A 7,016-nucleotide genomic window follows, 5' to 3' on the forward strand; every position below is an offset into this window, starting at 1 on the left:
CAGTGTGAGTGCTTTGGGCCACACGGCACTGTTTCGTTTTGTTCACATCGTTTATTGTTTTGTTCCAGTGGTCAGTTTGTTTATTAAAAAGACACAAACACTTACCACGCTGCACCTTGGTCCTCCTCTCGGTCTCCAGACGACATCCGTTACAGGCTGTGGCTCTGTTTCAATACATAACTCATCACGGACCCATGTCCATTTTGTTAGATTGGATTTGTTGAACGTACGTCAATCTGGTCTGCTTTCTTTACCTCGTCCGCGGTTGGAGGTTTCTGCATCACGATACATTTACCGCAGACGACAACGCTGTACGGCTCTGGATCCGATCAGTCTCTCTGACTCACCAGAGGACTTGATTGTCTTGTACAGTCGCATATACTGTATGGGGGGATGGGAGGTTACTGTATTAGGACACAAAGACACAACAGCGGATCGCGGCTCCTGTAGCCAACACCCATATCTATGTGTATGAGTCACGTGATGTGGCAACAACATGGGAGGACAATGACATCCATGAACCAAACGACCTTATGGAAGGGGAGAAGGGAGGGATAGGAGGGGAGAAGGGAGGGATAGGAGGGGAGAGAGGGAAGAAGGGAGGAATAGGAGGGAAGAAGGGAGGAATAGGAGCGATAGGAGGGGAGAAAGGAGGGATAGGAGGGGAGAAGGGAGGGATAGGAGGGGAGAAGGGAGGGATAGGAGGGGAGAAGGGAGGAATAGGAGGGATAGGAGGGGAGAAGGGAGGAATAGGAGGGATAGGAGGGGAGAAGGGAGGGGAGGGGAGAAGGGAGGGATAGGAGGGAGGAGAGGAGGAATAGGAGGGATAGGAGGGGAGAAGGGAGGGATAGGAGGGGAGAAGGGAGGGATAGGAGGGGAGAGAGGGAAGAAGGGAGGAATAGGAGGGGAGAGAGGGAGGAATAAGAGGTGAGGGATAGGAGGGAAGAGAGGAGGAATAGGAGGGAAGAGAGGAGGAATAGGAGGGGAGAGAGGGAGGAAGGGAGGAATAGGAGGGGAGAGAGGGAAGAAGGAGGAATAGGAGGGGAGAGAGGGAGGAATAAGAGGGGAGGGATAGGAGGGAAGAAGGGAGGAATAGGAGGGAAGAGAGGAGGAATAGGAGGGAAGAGAGGAGGAATAGGAGGGAAGAGGGGAGGAATAGGAGGGAAGAGAGGAGGAATAGGAGGGAAGAGAGGAGGAATAGGAGGAAGAGAGGAGGAATAGGAGGAAGAGAGGAGGAAAAGGAGGGAAGAGAGGAGGAATAGGAGGGAAGAGGGGAGGAATAGGAGGGAAGAGGGGAGGAATAGGGGGGAGGGTGTGGGGGCTCAGTGACACAGTTGGAGAGGAATAGAAAGGAGGGTGTGGGGGCTCAGTGACACAGTTGGAGAGGAATAGGGGGGAGGGTGTGGGGGCTCAGTGACACAGTTGGAGAGGAATAGGGGGGAGGGTGTGGGGGCTCAGTGACACAGTTGGAGAGGAATAGGGGGGAGGGTGTGGGGGCTCAGTGACACAGTTGGAGAGGAATAGGAAGGAGGGTGTGGGGGCTCAGTGACACAGTTGGAGAGGAATAGGAAGGAGGGTGTGGGGACTCAGTGACACAGTTGGAGAGGAATAGGGGGGAGGGTGTGGGGGCTCAGTGACACAGTTGGAGAGGAATAGGAAGGAGGGTGTGGGGGCTCAGTGACACAGTTGGAGAGGAATAGGGGGGAGGGTGTGGGGGCTCAGTGACACAGTTGGAGAGGACTAGGGTGGAGGGTGTGGGGGCTCAGTGACACAGTTGGAGAGGAATAGAAAGGAGGGTGTGGGGGCTCAGTGACACAGTTGGAGAGGAATAGGAAGGAGGGTGTGGGGGCTCAGTGACACAGTTGGAAAGGAATTGGGGGGAGGGTGTGGGGGCTCAGTGACACAGTTGGAGAGGAATAGGGGGGAGGGTGTGGGGGCTCAGTGACACAGTTGGAGAGGAATAGGAAGGAGGGTGTGGGGACTCAGTGACACAGTTGGAGAGGAATAGGGGGGAGGGTGTGGGGGCTCAGTGACAAAGTTGGAGAGGAATAGGAAGGAGGGTGTGGGGGCTCAGTGACACAGTTGGAGAGGAATAGGGGGGAGGGTGTGGGGACTCAGTGACACAGTTGGAGAGGAATAGGAAGGAGGGTGTGGGGACTCAGTGACACAGTTGGAGAGGAATAGGGGGGAGGGTGTGGGGGCTCAGTGACACAGTTGGAGAGGAATAGGGGGGAGGGTGTGGGGGCTCAGTGACACAGTTGGAGAGGAATAGAAAGGAGGGTGTGGGGGCTCAGTGACACAGTTGGAGAGGAATAGGGGGGAGGGTGTGGGGGCTCAGTGACACAGTTGGAGAGGAATAGGAAGGAGGGTGTGGGGACTCAGTGGCACAGTTGGAGAGGAATAGGGGGGAGGGTGTGGGGGCTCAGTGACATAGTTGGAGAGGAATAGGGGGGAGGGTGTGGGGGCTCAGTGACACAGTTGGAGAGGAATAGGGGGGAGGGTGTGGGGGCTCAGTGACACAGTTGGAGAGGAATAGGGGGGAGGGTGTGGGGGCTCAGTGACACAGTTGGAGAGGAATAGGAGGAAGGGTGTGGGGACTCAGTGACACAGTTGGAGCTCTTCCTGCTCCTCTAGTAACAGCTGAATGATGTCATGGAAACAGAGTGAGACCTACGGACAACACACATATCCTCCTGCACCACACACATCCTCCTGCAACATACGGACAACACACACATCCTCCTGCAACATACACATCCCCCTGCAGCACACACATCCTCCTGCAACATACACATCCCCCTGCAGCATACACATCCTCCTGCAACATACACATCCTCCTGCAGCATACACATCCCCCTGCAGCATACGGACAACACACACATCCTCCTGCAACACACATCCTCCTGCAACATACACATCCCCCTGCAGCATACGGACAACACACACATCCTCCTGCAACATACACATCCTCCTGCAACACACACATCCTCCTGCAGCATACACATCCCCCTGCAGCATACGGACAACACACACATCCTCCTGCAACACACACATCCTCCTGCAACATACACATCCCCCTGCAGCATACGGACAACACACACATCCTCCTACAACATACACATCCTCCTGCAACATACACATCCCCCTGCAGCATACGGACAACACACACATCCTCCTGCAGCATACGGACAACACACACATCCTCCTGCAGCATACGGACAACACACACATCCTCCTGCAACACACACATCCTCCTGCAGCATACGGACAACACACACATCCTCCTGCAACATACACATCCTCCTGCAGCATACATATGACGCTACAGCCTCTAGTCTTCTTGGGTATGACGCTACAGCCTCGAGTCTTCTTGGGTATGATCCTACTGCCTCTAGTCTTCTTGGGTATTACGCTACAGTTTCTAGTCTTCTTGGGTATGACGCTATAGCCTCTAGTCTTCTTGGGTATGACGCTACTGCCTCTAGTCTTCTTGGGTATGACGCTACAGTTTCTAGTCTTCTTGGGTATGACGCTACAGCCTCTAGTCTTCTTGGGTATGATGCTACAGTTTCTAGTCTTCTTGGGTATGACGCTACAGCCTCTAGTCTTCTTGGGTATTACGCTACAGTTTCTAGTCTTCTTGGGTATGACGCTATAGCCTCTAGTCTTCTTGGGTATGACGCTACAGCCTCTAGTCTTCTTGGGTATGACGCTACAGCCTCGAGTCTTCTTGGGTATGATGCTACAGCCTCTAGTCTTCTTGGGTATGACGCTACAGTTTCTAGTCTTCTTGGGTATGATGCTACAGTTTCTAGTCTTCTTGGGTATGACGCTACAGCCTCGAGTCTTCTTGGGTATGACGCTACAGCCTCTAGTCTTCTTGGGTATGACGCTACAGCCTCTAGTCTTCTTGGGTATGATGCTACAGCCTCTAGTCTTCTTGGGTATGACGCTACAGCCTCTAGTCTTCTTGGGTATGACGCTACAGCCTCGAGTCTTCCTACTAGGCTACCACAGTATATGATAACTGTAACAATAGACTACAGAAGACAAGGAGACATTGTTGATTTAATGTTCTGTTATACCCTGAGATAATGATTTAATGTTCTGTTATACCCTGAGATAATGATTTAATGTTCTGTTATACCCTGAGGTAATGATTTAATGTTCTGTTACACCCTGAGATAATGATTTAATGTTCTGTTACACCCTGAGATAATGATTTAATGTTCTGTTACACCCTGAGATAATGATTTAATGTTCTGTTACACCCTGAGATAATGATTTAATGTTCTGTTACACCCTGAGATAATGATTTAATGTTCTGTTACACCCTGAGATAATGATTTAATGTTCTGTTATACCCTGAGGTAATGATTTAATGTATAATTATTATCGTTACCTGACACACTGTTTATTTAATAACATTTGACAATACTGACTTTTTTGTTTTTGTCAAAAGTTGAATTTACAGTGAATGGAATGGTGGAAGTGATGTCACAATGGAGCCTTTAGAATGTTACAGAATCCAGACCGGTTTATAGTAACTAGAATAAATATGAAATATGTGGAAGATTTTAAATTGGGGACTTTTGCTTGGAAAGCCACATTGAATTACTTGTTTTGTTGTTGCCATCTAGTAGTGTAGCTAACTACTGGAATTACACTCTACTTTTTATTCCCCAGACCAGCCTAATTCTCCCTTGAAACATAGTTTGTGTGTTTAATAGACTAAATGATACATTCTGTTAACATTATGACCCAAAGGGATCTGTCATGTAATTTGTAGTGTATTTTTCTTTTCAGATTTACAGATCATTTTAAAGTAGTTTGGATGAACTACTTTTTCAAAGTAACTTTAATTAAGTCAACTATATTTTTCTTAGGGGTAGCTTAAATTCTTTCAGTGTGAAGTAATTGGTAGTTTGCTAAACTATCTTTTCAGAGTAGCTTTCCTCAACACCGGTTATCAATAGCATCATAGACTTGCTGTGACTACAATGGTGTTTACTATAGTACTATAGAATGGTGTTTACTATAGAATGGTGTTTACTATAGTACTATAGAATGGTGTTTACTATAGTACTATAGAATGGTGTTTACTATAGTACTATAGAATGGTTTTTACTATAGTACTATAGAATGGTTTTTACTATAGTACCATAGAATGGTGTTTACTATAGTACTATAGAATGGTGTTTACTATAGTACTATAGAATGGTTTTTACTATAGTACTATAGAATGGTGTTTACTATAGTACTATAGAATGGTGTTTACTATAGTACTATAGAATGGTGTTTACTATAGTAGTGGAGGACGAGAGAGAGAGAGATAGAATGGTGTTTACTATAGTACTATAGAATGGTGTTTACTATAGTACTATAGGATGGTGTTTACTATAGTACTATAGAATGGTGTTTACTATAGTACTATAGGATGGTGTTTACTATAGTACCATAGAATGGTGTTTACTATAGTACCATAGAATGGTGTTTACTATAGTACCATAGAATGGTGTTTACTATAGTACTATAGAATGGTGTTTACTATAGTACTATAGAATGGTGTTTACTATAGTACTATAGAATGGTGTTTACTATAGTACTATAGAATGGTGTTTACTATAGTACTATAGAATGGTGTTTACTATAGTACTATAGAATGGTGTTTACTATAGTACTATAGAATGGTGTTTACTATAGTACTATAGAATGGTGTTTACTATAGTAGTGGAGGACGAGAGAGAGAGAGATAGAATGGTGTTTACTATAGTACTATTGAATGGTGTTTACTATAGTACTATAGGATGGTGTTTACTATAGTACTATAGAATGGTGTTTACTATAGTACTATAGGATGGTGTTTACTATAGTACCATAGAATGGTGTTTACTATAGTACCATAGAATGGTGTTTACTATAGTACCATAGAATGGTGTTTACTATAGTACTATAGAATGGTGTTTACTATAGTACTATAGAATGGTGTTTACTATAGTACTATAGAATGGTGTTTACTATAGTACTATAGAATGGTGTTTACTATAGTACTATAGAATGGTGTTTACTATAGTAGTGGAGGACGAGAGAGAGAGAGATAGAATGGTGTTTACTATAGTACTATAGAATGGTGTTTACTATAGTACTATAGGATGGTGTTTACTATAGTACTATAGAATGGTGTTTACTATAGTACTATAGGATGGTGTTTACTATAGTAGTGGAGGACGAGAGAGAGAGAGATAGAATGGTGTTTACTATAGTACTATAGAATGGTGTTTACTATAGTACTATAGGATGGTGTTTACTATAGTACTATAGAATGGTGTTTACTATAGTACTATAGGATGGTGTTTACTATAGTACCATAGAATGGTGTTTACTATAGTACCATAGAATGGTGTTTACTATAGTACCATAGAATGGTGTTTACTATAGTACTATAGAATGGTGTTTACTATAGTACTATAGAATGGTGTTTACTATAGTACTATAGAATGGTGTTTACTATAGTACTATAGAATGGTGTTTACTATAGTACTATAGAATGGTGTTTACTATAGTAGTGGAGGACGAGAGAGAGAGAGATAGAATGGTGTTTACTATAGTACTATAGAATGGTGTTTACTATAGTACTATAGGATGGTGTTTACTATAGTACTATAGAATGGTGTTTACTATAGTACTATAGGATGGTGTTTACTATAGTACCATAGAATGGTGTTTACTATAGTACCATAGAATGGTGTTTACTATAGTACCATAGAATGGTGTTTACTATAGTACTATAGAATGGTGTTTACTATAGTACTATAGAATGGTGTTTACTATAGTACTATAGAATGGTGTTTACTATAGTACTATAGAATGGTGTTTACTATAGTACTATAGAATGGTGTTTACTATAGTACTATAGAATGGTGTTTACTATAGTACTATAGAATGGTGTTTACTATAGTACTATAGAATGGTGTTTACTATAGTAGTGGAGGACGAGAGAGAGAGAGATAGAATGG

Source organism: Oncorhynchus clarkii, chromosome 11 (genome assembly GCF_045791955.1).
Source record: "Oncorhynchus clarkii lewisi isolate Uvic-CL-2024 chromosome 11, UVic_Ocla_1.0, whole genome shotgun sequence".
Lineage (NCBI taxonomy): Eukaryota > Metazoa > Chordata > Actinopteri > Salmoniformes > Salmonidae > Oncorhynchus > Oncorhynchus clarkii.